Genomic DNA, 16,944 nt, shown 5'->3' with positions numbered 1-16,944 from the left:
GATAGATAGATAGATAGATAGATATAGATAAATATAGATAGATATATATAGATATATATCTATATATATATATTATTCTTAGCCTGTGGCATCTTTATACCAAGAAATTGAGTGGCATTTTTCTTTTCATCCCCAGCACTTAACATAGCATTTGGTCAAATGTTGCTGAATGAATGCAATAAGAAATCACAACTAGAACTGAGTAGGCATCTTCAGGTGTGGGGCTATTCCTGCTATAAACATTTCCTAGCCCAGCTATGCATTTCTCAACAATCAAAATGTTGCACTGCAGACCTCTATCATCCACGTGTCCGTTAGCAAACGGCAGTGTCTTCCATAGTCAGAGCCAAGCGCAGGCACAATAATGCGTCCTCCACATGTTCAGACCACACAGCACGAGGCCACAGGAGCACACACGGTGGGCTTGTCAGCTGCATGAACATCAGGCTGGTTAGTTGTTTAAAGAAACTGAAATTAATTTGTAACTGTCAGTTAAGCAAGATTTGCTTCACTTATGGAATCTATTGACAGGCTCTAAGAACCAGCACTTAAATTGTTTTTTCTGGAAGCAAACAGTAAAAGCTAAGAGCTAGAAATATGATGTTCACCTCTGATTCCCAAGGAAAACAGAAAGAAGTTATTGTGGTCATATAGTTTTTATTCCACTTTCAAATTTTAATGGACATTTTTGCTATTGGAGGCTTCCCAAATTAGCTTGCTGTTTTTCTTTATTACTGCAAGGTTAATATAATCTGAGTGTTTTGGCAAGGTTTACAGCCCAGAGAATGGGTGGGGGGGAACTGTGATTGCCGGTAATGAAGAGGGTGTTTAAGATGCAGATTCAACAACCATTTTATTGAGGGACTTGTGGTGATTGGCACTTTGACATAGTTGAACTCAAATACGCTTCATAACTGTGAGGAGGGATTTAGGAGACCTCATCTACAGATGAGGAAATTGAAGGTAAGGAGGGGCAATAATCACCCAACGTCGCAAAGGCTAAAGTCAACATTTAAGTTCGTGTATCTCATGCTACATCCTCTGATGACTGATGAGGTAATAACTTATAATGCTGTAGATTTGGAAACAACTTTTGGAAAGTAAGGAAATCCTTCCTAGCTTCCCTCAAAAGTTATCACTTGCTTTTCCTTTACTTCAGTAAGTCAGCTGCCCAAACTCAGATGCACCCGACCATCATGCCAAACAACTCAAGGCAGTGTTTACTGACGGCTACTCATAAACACTTATTTTTCCTCACAACAGGGAGTCATGACGGGAGAAGAGCCCTTGCCGTCAAGTATGCCCCAGTCTATAATTAAAGGACTTGGCCACTTCTCCGAGGTATACAGGAAGTTGGGGATGGTCATAGTGCAACGATATCTGCACTTCCTACTCTGTGGAGCGGAAAGCAGCAGCCTTCTCCAAAGCTGTCTCCTGTCCATGCTCAACACTAGTTGTTGCTCTTGTGGGTCACGAGTCCTCGAGCGATGTCCATGGGCTGCATGATCTTGGAATCACAGGGACAGCCATCTTTGTCCCCTGGGCTTCCTGATAGAGGTGAAGACATTACTCCAAGTGCAGAAGGAATGGAGGTAGACAACATTTGAATGTCAGGGACTCAGTCGGGGAGTGAAAGCTTTGATTTTCCCTTGAGGAACTGATTATATCTACTGCATATAAGAAGAATTTAATGAGGAGAATTTTATTATAGATTAAAGGTATTGCATTCCACTGGGTGCTTGGGCTATGAGTCCTAGGGAGGATGGCATATATAAGTAATTGTCATGCAGTGTGGGAACTGCCCAAATAAAGACAGGAACAGTGTTATGGGAGCACAGAGAAGGCCACATCTAACTCCACCTGGAAAAATCAGGCAAAGGAAATGGAAGAATATTCCAAGATGAGAGATTAGCCTGTATTCTGACACAAAGGCATTAAAGAATGCGTCATGTGTCCAGAATGACGGGGGCCTTGACACATTGAACCACACATTTGTGTTGGTGTTTTTTTTAATTGTTTTTCTCCTTGTTGGGTATTGGTTTGATTATTTATCCGATGGATTTTTTTTTCTTTTTTTAACATTCAAAAAGGTGAATGTTCTCATTTAGAGATAGAGGATCATGTCCTGTATTAGTCAGGGTTTTCCAGGAAAACAGAACCAACAGAATATGTGTGCATATAGAGAGAGAGATTTATTTTAAGGAACTGACTTATGCAATTGTGGAGGCTTGGTAAATCCAAAATTTGCAGGGTAGGCAGGCAAGCTGGAGACCTGAGGAAGAGCCGCTGCTGCAGTTCAAGTCTAAAGGTCATGTGCTGGTGGAACTGCTTTCTGCTCAGGAGAAGTGTCTTTGTTCTATTGAGGTCTTTAAATTATTGTATGATGCCCACCTGCATCAGGGATAATAATCTGTTTTACTCAAAGTCAATCAATTTAAATGCTAATCTCACACACACACAAAACAAAACAAAACAAAAACCAAACTTCACAGATGTATCCAGAATAATGTTTCACCAAATATCTGGGCACTGTGGCCAGCCAAGTTGACACAAAAAATTAACCATCACAGGTCTATAAAGTAAAGAGACATGTTTAGAATTCCACGGATTTTGTTTTTTATCTTTTGGGTAATATGGAGCCTGTGAAAGTTCTAATCAAATAGTGATAAAACCTATGATTTAAAAACAGAGTTGCATTGCAGATGATGCCTAAATTTGTAATTGAACAGATGATAATGATATTAACTGAGACAAATATAGAAGGAAAAAAAGAATTTGGTCATGTTGAGTTTGAAATAGTAATGTGATAGCCAGGTATAAATATGCATGAGGCATTGAAAACACAGGTGTGTGTGTGTGTGTGTGTGTGTGTGTGTGTGTGTGTGTGACTTAGGTTAGGAGACATGTAAATTTTGGTAGTGTTATTATATAATTGACAGCTAAATCATGAATTTACAGAGAGTAGAGAATGAGAAAAGAGGTGAGGGTTGTACCCTGGAGAATACCAACACTTTACATAGTGAGAGGAACAGAAAGAGGGTAAAGAAAAAATTACCAAAAGTACTTAGAATAAGTGTGAATAAACATAAAGTTTCTATTGGAATGTGGAGGGGAGAATGGCTATTGACTTAAAAGGAGATTGGTAAATTATGAACAAAACAAAGTCACAAAGTTCTTCTTAATTAGCTATTCTAAATACTTGTGGGTATGGAAATGTTTCACCTGGACAGCTGAAGGAGGAAGTCAGCGGATAATCAGGGGAAGCAGGTGGAAATACGAGGACTTTGAACTTGAAGAAACCTTCTACCACATCGATACCAAAGATCAGTGCAAAGGGTAGAAGGGAGAAAGAATATGTGATACACAGAATAGCAGAGGTGGTAAGAAAAAGTAGACAAACTGTCATACAAATCATTTGAAAACAGAATGGCAGAGGAAGTAAAGGTTTTACAGGAATTTTCTAAAACAGAGAGGTAGGCAGCATTTATTCCTTTTCCCTTCTTTTCCTTCCAGGTCAAAAGTCATTGCTAACATAACACTCCTGGCCTCTCTCTGTCCCCTCACTGACTCTTCCTCCATAGTGTATGGTGTGATTTATCTGATTGGTAAAGACGGAAAGAAAAAACTCAGGCAATGAGACTCAGAGGCTCCCTCTCCCTCCTACGAACAGGCCCTGCCAGCAGAGTGTACCTGCTCTCCCACAGCTATCTGCTCTGGGGCCAACAGAACAACGACTGAGCAGGAGTGTGTATCCAGTCCTGGAGATCAGTTTTAAGGCCATGATCTGCAAATATCTGCCTCCCTCTCCAGTACCATTATTATAGGTCACAGAAAGGTTATTTTGATATCCTGTCTGCTAATATTTTGTCTTAATGTTCAGTAGATTCAGCTCTCTGTGCATGAAGGATAGGTGGTCTTGTTAGGCACCTTGATTCCTAATAAAGATTAAAGTAATGGCAATATGTGCGTGTTTTGGCATCTAGATCGAGACTGAGTTACCTGAGTCTGGGGGTGTGCTCTATTCCTACTTCATTTCCCACAGCATCTACATGACCTATAGGAGGCACCCAAATTAGTGAGGTTTAATTAATGATGATAAACAAAATGTTTCCCAACTTCTCCAATCTTCATTTATTTTTCTTTCCTGAATGATTAGGCAATAGGAACATGTAGACAGGACTTGGCTGTAACATATTCAATTAAAAAACATTGGTATTTAATATACAAGAAGAGCTCTTATAAATCAATAACAAAAGACAATAATCAGAAAGTAAATTGATAAAGAATACGGATGAAGCATTTCACATAAAAGGAAATGAAGTGACTAGTTAACAGACAAAATGGTGCTATACATCATATATATCAGAAAATGCAAATTAGTAAGAATAATTCCATTGACTCACAAAGATTAAAAAATTGATATCTAATGCTAGTGAGGATTTAGAGAAATAGACAATGTTTATTGTATTTTCAGTGGGCATGTAAATTAAGGAAGCTGTTTTTGATAGGTGATTGATTTTACAACAGTATCAAAATATACATGTGCACATTCCATGCATAAAAATGTATTCTTAAATATATTTATACATAATCTCAAATATATATGGGCAGTGGTGGTCTTTTCTGCATTGTTAGAAGCGATCTTAGTGTATTTTAGTAGGGCTTGTTTAAACAAATTATTATACAAATAACAAGATCTTCCAACCTAGGTATTGACATTTCAGTGTGAATCTTGACATTTGAGGCTGGATAATTCTTTGTTGTAGGAGGCTGTTCTGTACATTGTAGCATGTTTGGTGGTATCCCCAGCACCCCTTTTCCCCGTAGTTGTGACAACCAAACATACTTCCAGACATTGCCAAATGTCTCCTGTGGGGCTGAGGCAAAATTATCCTCATTTATTTTTTTTTATATCACTGTTCCACAAACATTCAGGGGAAAGTGCTTAGTAAATATATAAATGCTCTAAATAGTAGGGTTCCAAATCATAGTTTCATAAAAGTGGAAATAGCATGTTACAGAGAAATATATAGAGCTCATCATTAATATACTAAAAAGATATATGTGAACATATATATGTTTGTAAATGGAACAAGCATAGAATGAGTGTTGGAAGATATACACCAATTCCCTGCTACCAGTGGTTTTCTGAGTGGTGAATGGGAGTTTGAGAGCTTCTTTTAAAAAATGTTTTAGTGCGTCTAAGTAAAGAAAGTTAGCAATTGCATTCTACTACAAGTAACAGAACCTGGAATATAGTCATTTGAGCATGTCCAAAAGCAAGCAGTCAGGGCTGGGATGGCAGGTTCACAGTATCTTCCAGGACCAAGGTCCTATGTTTGATCTCAAGTAGCTGGATGTGCCCATCACCTGGTGCTCATAAAAGAGCTGCTCGGCTTTGAGCATCAAGTCTTCCTTCAGGGAAGGGGAAGGAAGAACAGCCAGGCACCAGAGAATCTGAGTTCATCCTCCCCAATGATATATCATTGACCAGAGTATGTCACATGGCCACATTCATCTATAAGGAATCTTTTTTTTGTTTGTTTAAGCTGGCACATTACCAACTTGAACACAATCAATGGTAAGCAGCTAACAATATTGCCACACTTGGAAAATGTTTTGAGAATGAAGAAAAAGAGAAGGGAGGAAAGAAGGGAATGAAAAGATGTGAAGGAAGAAAGGGATGTATGTAGAAGGAAAGATGAAATGGACAAAGAATTTAAAGAAAATTGACTTGGATTTGAATCCTGCTGTCATTACTTCCATGCTTTTCGACTGAAAGCAAATTCGTGTTGTTGAGGCTGTTTTCCCAACTGTAAAATGCCTATCTTACAAGATGGCTGTAATAATTAGGTGAAATTGTTTATGTAATATTCTGAGAGTAGTGATTGCATAGAGTAGGTACTAGGAAAAGTGAATTTTATTCTTCCTATAATACCTATAGCTTATTAAATATTACAACACTCCACTGCACATACTTTTGGCTCTGTTTCATGAATGTCACTTTTTGATCTTGAGAACAACTTCTGCTCTTTTCAAAGGGCAGGGACTTTGGAATCCTGTGGGATCCCATAGAACACAGGGATATCACATCCACATCCAGGCTCAGGGGATGATGCCATGTGCCAGCTGCACTAGACACTGGGCAGGGCTGATGACACAGTGACTCTGCATAAAGACGAGGATGGACTCAAAGTGAGATTCAAGTTAAGGTAAAAAAATGACTAATATGAGGGTCAGACCTCCAACATATAAACAGGCATCACCTGCAGTACCTAGATTGTGAATGCAGCACTCGATATGTGAAATGAAGGATAGAGGAACTCAGGAAGGAACAGAGAGGACATGTAGTCTTGAGCATGAGGGAAATTTTCTTAAATAGAGATTGTGCTTTGTGTGCTTATGTGGTATGGGAAGTTATGGATGGGACCAAAAAACCTGGCATACACACACACACACACACACACACACACACACACACACACACTTCTGAGGCTGGAGAAATCTCAGTGATTACTTACTCATTTTAGACTGTCCCCTCCCTTCATTAAGCATGCTCTCCTTCTTTTTTTTTTTTAATTAAATTTACTGGGGTAACAATGGTTAGTAAAATTACATAGGTTTTGATTGTACAATTCTATAATACATCAATCTATATATCACATTGTGTGTTCACCATACAGAGTCAGTTCTCCTTTCATCACCATATATTGGACCCTCTTTACCCTTTTCTACCACCTCCCTCTCTCCTTATCCTCTGGTAACCATTAAACTGTTTTCTGTGTCTATGATAGATGACTGGATAAAGAAGATGTGGTACATATACACAATCAAATACTACTCTGCCATAAGAAAAGATGAAATAGTGCCGTTTGTGACAACATGGTTGGATCTTGAGATTATTCTGCTAGGTGAAATAAGTCAGACAGAAAATGTAGAGAACACTACGACTTCAGTTATATGTGGATATAAAACTGAAAGCAAGAAAGAACAAGATGAACAAACAAAAAAGCATGTTCTTGATGTCCCAATCTCTCTCCTGGGAATTTCTGATTCCCTGCTACTTGGGTTCACAACTAAGTCCCCTTTGACTCTCCAGTCATGAAATCACCTGCCAGTCTTGCCTTTCACAGATGTCCCTTCTTCCACTTTCCACCACCATAATCTTAACATTTGTGGATTATTTACCCAACCTCCTTACAGCTCTACTCATATTTCATCTCTGCATTGATGTCACCAAGACAAAATATGTCTATTAATTTCAGAGCAAGTGTCCTCTCATCACATAATGCAGTATTATCCTTATTTACTAGATAAGTCAACTGAAGTACAGAGAAGTGAAGGACCTTGACCAAGGTCACCTGGCTTGTAAATTTCAGAGGTTGGAAACAGAATTTGGTCTCTCTGTCTCCAAAGGTACATTCCTTTCTAAATACTAGCACACTGTCTATCAGACATCAGGGAAATTTCCTCCCCATGCTCTTTCTCAGCAGCCTGTGTTCCAGCTGCTTCCACATCGCTGACAACCAAGCCCTTTACTGAAATCCCTGCTAGAAGCTGTAGGGAAGCCAGTATCAGGTCAGGATTCCATTTATTGGGCAGTGGAGTCAGAGAGGGATGAGTGCCAGTGCCTGTGATTTCTGTGTTTTAATATTCACTTAACTTTGTAGAGAGTAATTATATTCCACTCATTCTACACCAGCTGGTATTTACTTCATCCTCCATCAAGCATCAACAGAGCATGGGGCTGCAAGACAGAAATATTACTCTGGCAAGCATAAATATTTCATTTTTCATACCACAAATGCGTTGATGATTTATTAATTAGCCTAAAGGCTGCTGCCTCTGCAAAGCTGAAAATGAAGCTTTTCTGCTCTGTGGATTGGGTCTGTCTGGGGCACAGTGCCTATGGATGAAACACGGCCTAAGTTTGGCAAACAGCCTCTGAAATGCCCAGTCCAAACTTCACAAGCCCAGTCTTGGCTTTGGACTGTCCACCAAAGCCCTGCAGAGAATTTCCCCAGCTTCAAAAACCCTTTCCAAAAAATGTGGCTGGGACCAGAGCCAACTGGTCTACCTACGAGCTGGCTGCTGAGATGAGGCAACCAGCCTGCCAATGATTCAGTGCCTGCCTTTGACCCAGCTTTTGAGATTGCATAACACATCTGAGTTGCATATTCAGGAGACCCAATGGAGCCTCCCCTTGGAGTTTCAACCACAAGTCAGGTCAGTGACTGGTCTTAGGATCTACTCACAAACACTGTCCATGAGAGAAATAATTATCTCAGGGATGAAACACTCATATGACATGTCCACTCCAACTGGGACATACACGCCCACTCTAAGCAACTCTCTAAAAACACGCCTTCTAGGTTCTGAATAAATTGTACATTGTTAAAAGGAAGAGTTAAAAAACGAGCTCAAAATATCAGCTTTGTTGTTGATGGAGCTACATTACAGGACACAATTTGGTGTCTGGTTCAAGTGGTCTGCCAGCTCCTCACATCTGTCTAGAGTAGTGGTTCTCAAGGAGGGAGAATGTGATTTTGCAATGTCTGGAGACATTTTTGGTTACCACTACTGTGGGGATGCTTTGGGTACCTAGTGTGTATCTGTGAGTATCTAAAAGCTAGGGATGTGGCTAAATATCCTACAATGCACAAGAGAGATCCCACACCCCATGCTCTGATCTTTGATAGATTCTCTATTGAGATAGATTATTTATTGAGAAATGTGGATCAATGGTTGTTGTCCTCTACCCAAGTAACTCATTTCATCTTAATAGGTAGGAGTAAAGTGTGGGGCAGGAGGCCAGGAGCATTTCGGGAAAAATCCCCTCAAAGTCTCTCCCTTCTAACAGTATCTATTCTTAGACTTTAGCCAAACATACAGATGAACCTCAAACACTAGCAAATGATAATGTAACAATCAGGAACACACCTTGCCCCATTCCTAACTTAATTTCAACATGATTTCTCTTTGTTGCTGAGTCTCAGACCCTTGGTTTCCTGACCTGACTTAGATAGCTGTCCTGGGTTCCACTGACTTGCTCCATAGTTTATCCTGGACCTCAGCTTGATGATCCTACTCCTTTCTCCTTCTGGATTTGTAATCACTTTTCTGACTCCTCATGTATACCTGAACTCACACTTTGTCCCTGGTTAGGGACAGAATGGTAAAGGGGTGAGAAAGTCACACATAGAAGGTCCCTGGGTTCCACCTTTCCAAACTTCCTACTGAATCTTCTCAAACATCTTTCAAGGCAAGGAACTACCATGACTGTTTTACTTAAGGGGAAGTTGAAGTTTAGAAAGAAGTAGCAGTTCCTAAAACATACCAGGAGTGCAACAAACATTAAATTGATGTCGATAAATCATTGACTGAATGAGCCAGCTCAGACATGGAAGACAGAAAATGAGAGATAAGATCTGCCTTATCTCTAGGTCTAGCTTGCCTACACAATACTGCATCCTGACTCACCACTTCCCTGCCTCCTGTTGCAGAAATTTTATAACACACATCTATTTATCTATGGTATACCCAATCCATCACTCTATGTCCATGACTATGAAGTTTTCTATGCCCAATGCAAATAAAATTCAGAAATTGCAATATTCAAAGATCTTTTGGGTTAGCACATTCCTATAATATTTTATACCATATACGGGTATACCTAGAGCTATATAATCTATGGAGAGGAAATCTACATATCATTTTTCAAATGTACTCATTCAACAAATATTCATTGGGGAAACAACAAAGTATTTGGGGGGAGGGTTTCGTACTGAGGTTAAGAGTGAAAGCTCCGGAGTCAGGCTGCTTAGAATAAAACCTTACTCCATCACATATTCTGTATGATTTGGAGCAATTTTAATAACCTCCCTCTAGGTCTCATCTCTTCATATGTAAATAGGAATAATAATAGCCCCTTCCCCACAGTTTTGCTATGAAAATTAAGTAGGTAAATTGCCATATCCTCTGCCAGTTGGTATTGTTTTGTCACATGCTAGTCATTGATATTGTCTCACAAAGAATGTTGCTCAATTCATCAACAAACATTTTGATATTAACAAAAGACAGCAATTACTAGGTGTTTATTCTGTTTCAAGACTCTTCCAGTACTTTATTTTTGTAATTAATCAGCGTGTCACCTTGATGAGTTATATACCATTAGTATCCTTGTTATACAGATGAGGAACATTAAATCAGAGGCCGAAAGTGTATAATTTGCCCAAGATGGCATGGGTAGTAAGCAGCACAGAAAGGTTGAAAATTCAGACTGTCTGGCTCCAAAGTCTGCCTTTGGAAACCATTACTCTACACCATGCCAGGGGATGGGCACAAGAAAATGAAAGGCAACTGCAATATAGGCGATGCATGCCTAAGGCACACACAGGTCAGTAAACAGAGAAAAAGGGGACCTTGGGAGACCTTGAGTGAGATAGGTTTCCCAGATACAATGCTTGGTTGAGGCCTGATAGATGAGAGCTACTAAGAAGGAGCTGTGGTGGGGTTCCTTTCACAAAAACACAAAAACATCAGAGGAACACAGGTAGTTTGGTCTCCCTAGCTGGAATGTGGATTGTGAAGACCAGCAGAAAAGAAGGATAGCTGGTGTGGTAAGTACTGCCAAGATCATAGGAGACCTTGGACACTCAATAAGCATCTGATTTTTTTTCTAGAAGGCAGTAGCAGAAAATCAAAGTGCATTTCTGTCTTAGAAAAGCTCATCCGAGTCCTAGAGTGGTTAACAGGTGATGTGAAAATTGGTAAACTGTGGCCAAAAAGAAAAATGTCTGACTTTATTCTGAACCAAGACAGAAGGACGTGGGCATGGACAATAGTGCACAGATAACAGAGGTATTTCAGAGGTGTCGAAACCCCTTCAGGTCTGAGTAGACATAAGTTAAATAACAAAGTCTCTGTATAGGTAAAGGGGGATTTTCCTAACAGACTTAAAACCCCCATAATAGCAAAGCCTGGGGACAAGGGACAAGACACTAATGGGGCAGGGATACAAGATGGAGGATAAGGAGTGATGTCCCCAAAGGTAGCAGCAGAAGCGATTCAGCATGTGTCAGTAAGGCTCTCCCATAACCAGTGGCCCTAAACAGTTCCCAAGCCAGAGTCATGGGCCTCGAGGCTAATAACCCAGAGGCTTTACATTAGTTTATGTAGCTAGAGAGGCATGGACTGCATTGAGCTAAATGAGAAAGTCCTAGTTCTTATTTTAGTGAATGAAGAAAATAATATGACAAAATTAGGCATCATTCAAAATGATTAACACTAGCAAGTTCCCATGAAATAATTTAACCCATTTGATTTAGGGGATCTGGAAACCTTCCATGAAACTATTGTCAACATATGGATAGTTTTCGTATTTTTAATAAGAATCTGTTTAGGCAAGTTACATTTAAAAATGCCTTATGCATCAAATATTGAGATAGATGGTATTCTCAGAGATGGCTGCCAAAGTCTGTAAGATTATGCGGTATCAAGATTATATTCAGGACCGTGAGATGACCAGCCTCCTATGACAGAAGACAAAGTGTTTGCAGACCACAGAGAATTTTAAGAAAAATCTGTGCAGATCGGACTTAGCATAAACATTTCCTGAGGGAAAAGTCAAAGAATATTTGTGGACCTTGACAGTAGCTGAGAATTCAGGCTCCTGGGCAATTTGCCTGCACCAATTCTACTAAATTCTATTAATAATTTGTTAACTGAGACAGTCCTTTGAAATGCCTATATATCACACATTTCTTATATGATATGTTGATTTTAAAACACCTATTATGAATCCCATTTTTAAAAAAATATTCCTTTAGGTGTATTTTTTCCATCTAGTCTATTTTTAAGCATTCCAAACAATCATTTCAATATAATAATCAAAAGAGTAGATATTTAGAGGAAGTAAAATAAACGTACAAAAAGTGGCAATGTCTTCTTTATAATGAGTAGCACAACAATCATCTCTGAGCACGTACGTGTCTTCCTTTCTGTTGAGTCTTGAGGAGACTGAATCATCGGGAGGTGAAGAGGACAGGTGGGTGAGATCACTGGATGCCTTCTTTCCGGAGGCTGTAAGCAGGTATGTGCTCAGACACTCATGTAACACAAAAACATGAATTCCTGATGGATGAGCAGTTAAATATTTTAAAAAATAAAGCAATAGATCTCTAAAAAATAGAACCCTATATTTATGCAACTTCTACAAGGATGACCTTTAAAGCTAAGATTCAGTAAAAGATAGGCCGAAGAAAAAAAGAGAATATTGGCTACCTCAAAATGAGGATTATATGTAAAGTGAAAACTTAAATGATAGCTCCAATAGTTTGGAAAATATTAATTTATTGATACATTTTTTCACATACAAATCTCAAAGTTGATATTTACAGGACATCTAATAAAATCAGTGATGAACGTAAAATAACAGTAAGTAAACAAAAACCTTTTTAGTTTGATATAGTCTCATTTCTTTATTTTTCCTTTGGTTTCCCTTGCCAAAAGAAATATATATATATAATATTAACAGCAATGTCAGAGAGTGGTTTTCTTCTAGGAGTTTTATGGTTTCAGGTCTGACATTTAAGTCTTTAATCCATTTTGACTTTATTCTTATATGTGATGTAAGAAGGTGGTCTGGTTTCATTTTTTGCTTATATATGTCCAGTTTTCCCAACACCATTTATTGAAGAGATTGTCTTTACTCCATTGTATATTCTTGTCTCCTTTGAAATAGATTAATTGACCACGTAGATGTTTTGTTTGTTTGTTTGTTTGTTTTTTCTGGGCTGTTACATTGATGTATGTGTCTGCTTTTAAGCCACTACAATGCCCTTTTGATTACTATAGCCTTGAAATGTGGTTTGATATCAGGTACCATGATACCGCCAACTTTGTTCTTCATTCTCAAGATTGCTGTGGCTATTTGGGATCTTACGTGGTTCCATATAAATTTTAGTATTATTTGTTCTACTTCTATAAAAAATGTCATTAGCATCTTAATAGGTTAAATCTACAGATTGCTTTGGGTAGTATGGACATGTTATGTTTTATGGACATTTTAATAGTGTTAATTTTCCCTACGGATGAGCATGTAAAGCATCAACAAAATGAAAAGACAATCTAAAAAATGGGAGAAGATATTCATCTGTGATACATTTGTAAGGGGTTTATATCCAAATTTTATAAAGAACTCATACAAATTAACCTAAAAAACAAGCAATCCTATTCAAAAGTGGACAAAGAACTTTAATAGCCATTTCCCCAAAGAGGACATGCAGTTAGCCAATAGACATATGAAAAGATGCTCCATGTCATTGATCATCAGAGAAATGCAAATAAAAACCATGATGAGCTATCACGTCACACTTGTCATAATGGCTATCATCAACAAATCAAGAAACAAGTGTTGGTGAGAATATGGAGAAAAGAGAACACACGTGCATTATTGGTGGGATTGCCAATTAGTGCAATTGCAAATTGGTGTAGCCACTATGGAAAACAGTACGGAGGTTCCTCAAAAAATTAAAAATGGGACTACCTTATGACCCAACAATTCCACTTCTGAGTATTTATCTGAAGAAATCCAAAACACTAATTTGAAAAGATATATGCACCTCTGTGTTCATTGCAGCATTTTTTACAATAGCCAAGTTATGGAAGCAACCTAAATACCCATCGACAAATAACTGGATATAGAAGAAGTGGTACATATATACAATGGAATATTACTCAGCCATAAAATACAATGAAACCTTACCATTTGTGACAGCATGGATGGACGTAGAGGGTACCGTGGTAAGTGAAACAAGTCAGACAGGGGAAGACAAATACCATATGATTTCATTTATATGTGGAATCTAAAGAGCAATATAAACAAATAAACAAAACAGAAACAGATTCATAGATACAGAGAACAAATTGATTGTTGCTAAATGGGAGGGGTGGGGGTTGGGTAAAAAAGGTGAAGTACAATTGGCAGTTACAAAATAGTCATGTAGGAATGTAAAGTGCAGCATAGGAAGCATAGTCAGTGACAATGTAATACCAAACTTATCAGAGGGATCACTTCTTAAATCATATAAATGTCTAACAACTATGCTGTACCACTGAAATTAATATAAAATAATATTAAATGTTCAGTGTAATTGAAAAAATAAATATTTTAAAAAGTAAGAAGGACACTGGGTGGGGGAGGGAACTAATATTAAGTGAAGAGAGAGGCTTGAACATGAGCTTATTCAGTAGCTATTAACTACATAATTGCATTCTTGGCACATGAGTCATTGAGCAAATTGCTACATAAAAAACACAAGCCTTGTTGTTTATATTTTGGGTGGTCTAGGAACTCAATGATCTGATAAACACAATTGCTGAAAGCTATAAGCTATTAAAAGTTCTTGGTAAATATAGCAAAAATTCTTTTTACATTTATCATTGATATTGATATTGATTGAGAAAAATAAAATGAACAAAGAGAAAAGCTCAAGTTTAATAGAAGAAATGGCAAATCCTCTCTGGAACAAAGCAAATTCAAAATAAATGTCAAAGAATTTCAATATATAAAGTTTCAAGGAATGAGTTCTTGGTTAAAGATTAAAACAAAAGACATATGGCGGAGGGGGGAGGGAAAATGTACCATGAAGAGAGCAGAAGAAACAGCATAGCTAAATCAGATCTGCAAAACATCCGATATTGGAATTATCACTTAAGAATACATCTCTTAAAAGGTAACATCTCTTAAAATGTGTATACATTTTTTGGCACCCTCAGCATAAACTTGAAGGAAAAAATGAAACTATGATTAAAGAACAAGAAAATATAGAATATAACCAAAATAGATTTTTCAAATTATCTGAACTTTTTCAAATGAAACTCAATTTGTAGAAGTGAAACAAAGCTAGTAATTAAAAGATGCAATATCTAAGTTCAACAGTTAATTTGACAAAGCAGAAGAGTAAAATAATTAAAAGACAGGATCAAATAAAATCACAAATACTGAAGAACAGTAACAACACACAGAAAATTGGAGAAAAAAATTGGTAAACATATAAAATGAAAAGGTTCAACATAAGATGTATTGGGATTGCAGAAGTAATGAGAAATATTGAAAAAGAGACTTGCTTTGAAAGCACAGAACAATAGTCAAGACAATGTGATATTGGTGTCAAGATAGACAAAATAAGAGTCTAGAAATAAACCCACACAAACATGGACAAGCGATTTTTTACAACAATGCAAAAGCAATTCAATGGAGAAAGGACGGTCTTTTTAAAAAATGGTGGTGGAAAATTGTATAACAATATATTTAAAAAATTAAAATAGAAAACTAAAAACAATAAAAGAAATTTAGCCCATACTTCTTACCATACACAAAAGTCAAGTGAATCATAAACCTGCATTTTAAAATATAAAACCATAAAATTTCTAGAAAGAAAACACTGTAACAAATCTTTTTAAAGTTAGGTTAGGCAAAACTATCTTGGCTACAACACTGCTATAGGTTTAATTGTGTCATCCCACAAAAAATATATGTTGAAGTTCTAAACTCCAATAAGTCAGAATTTGACTTTATTTGCATATAGGGTCTTTTGAGACGTTATGGAGCTAAAATGAGATCGTTAGGGTGAACCCTAATACAATATGATTGATATCTTTGTTAAAAAGAAAAATGTGAACAGAGACAGACATGCACAGAGGGAAGACACTGAGAAGAGACGCAAGGAGAATGTTATGTGAAAGCAAAAGACTGGAGTGATGCAGCTACAAGCCATGACACATGCTGAAGTTTGCCAGCAAACCACCAGATGCTAAGATAGAGGTAAGGAATAGATTGTCTCTCACAGCTATCCAAAGGAAGCAACCCTGCTGACACTTTGATTTCAAACTTCAGGACTCCAAAACTATGATATAATAAATTTCTGCTTTTGGAAGTCACCCAGGTACTTTGTTATAGCAGCACTAGAAAACTAATACAAAGTCCATAAGCATTACATATTTTAAAAATCATGATAAATTGGATGCAATCAAAATTAAAAACTTCTGTTTTTTTTCTTTTTTTTTTTTTAATCAGTTTCAGGTGTACAAAACAACATAGTGATTAGACATTTATATACTTCACAAAGTGATAACTCCAACAAGTCTATTACCAACCTGACACTGCACATAGTTATTAGAATATTATTAGAATATTAGAATATTATTGACTATATTCCCTATGCTGTACTATATATGGGTGGGGCCTCAATAGCTGGGCAGTGTCCAAGGGAGTCACCAAGGTTTTGTGTGACTGTGTGTGCATGCAAGTTTTACCCGACCAGTGTGGTCTCAGACTTTGCCCTGTGTGTTTGGGTTCAACACAGGAAAGATGGCACCCCCCTGTAGGTTACATGTGAGGCAGGCTCCACACAGGGATAATGCTGCTGTCCTTTCCCTGAAGCCATACAACTCAGTAGTTCCCTGTATGTCTCTGGCACCTTTTGAGTGTCCACCCCAATGTTGGAGCCCAGGGTGAGTGCTTGCAAGTGAGTGAGTCTGTGCAAGGGCCCTTTAAGAAGATGTCAGGTTTCCAGCCACCTTTAGTTTTACCGGGATGGACAGACAGAATCCTCTCTGATTTTCACTGCCAGATGTTGTGGGGACTCCTCTTCCTGGCATAGGACTGCTGGGTTGGGGAGCCTGGTGTGGGACTGGGACCCCTCACTCTTCACGGGGGTGCTTCTGCCACTGAGGTGTCCCTCCTGGTACTCCATCACTACCTGTGGTTTTGGGGTCAGCCCATTTCCTGTTTCTGCCCCTCTTAGCAGTCTCAATGTGCCTCTTCTTTATATTCTTAGCTATAAGGTCTCTGTTCAACTAGTCTTCAGGTTATTCTCAAGGATAATTGTTCTATAATTTAGTTGTAATTTTAATGTGATCATGGGAGATAGCTGATATAGC

This window comes from Rhinolophus ferrumequinum, chromosome 16 (assembly GCF_004115265.2).
Source record: "Rhinolophus ferrumequinum isolate MPI-CBG mRhiFer1 chromosome 16, mRhiFer1_v1.p, whole genome shotgun sequence".
In the NCBI taxonomy this organism is placed as follows: Eukaryota; Metazoa; Chordata; class Mammalia; order Chiroptera; family Rhinolophidae; genus Rhinolophus; species Rhinolophus ferrumequinum.
Note: the sequence above shows the minus strand (reverse complement) of the source record.